The following is a 587-nucleotide window of genomic DNA, read 5'->3' as shown; positions in this document are numbered from 1 at the left end:
AGGAGTGAAATAATGCCATTTGCAGCAACATGGATAGACCTAAAGATGATCATACTAAGTGAACAAAGTCAGAGAAAGACAAATACATATGATATCACATATGTGAAATCTTAAAAAATGATATAAATGAACTTATTTACAAAACGGACAGACCCAAAGACATAGAAAACAAACTTATGGTTCGCAAAGAGGAAAGAGGGAGAGGGATAAATTAGGGATATTAGATTAATAGATACACTCCTATACATAAATCAGAAAAGCAACAAAGTCCTACTGTATAGCACAGGGAACTCTACTCAGTATTCTGTAATAACCTATAAGGGAAAGAATCTGAAAATAATATGTGTAACTGAATCATTTTGGTGTATACCTGAAACTAAAGAACACTGTGAATCAATTATATTTCAATTAAAAAAAATGAAAAAAAATATTTTTAAATCCTAATTTCTAGATTATCACTAGTGTATGGAAAGTCATGAGCCAAATTATCATTCTTTTAAAATGTATAATAATTTTTGCTTGATTCTAATACTTAATCCTTGAGGAAGGAGACCAGTAGAACATCCTGCAGTAATAAAGAATTCAGT

The sequence above is a fragment of the Bison bison genome, unplaced genomic scaffold (genome assembly GCF_000754665.1).
Source record: "Bison bison bison isolate TAMUID 2011002044 unplaced genomic scaffold, Bison_UMD1.0 scf7180017864514, whole genome shotgun sequence".
Lineage (NCBI taxonomy): Eukaryota > Metazoa > Chordata > Mammalia > Artiodactyla > Bovidae > Bison > Bison bison.
The sequence above is the reverse complement of the archived record's forward strand: the minus strand, read 5'-3'. Positions refer to the sequence as shown.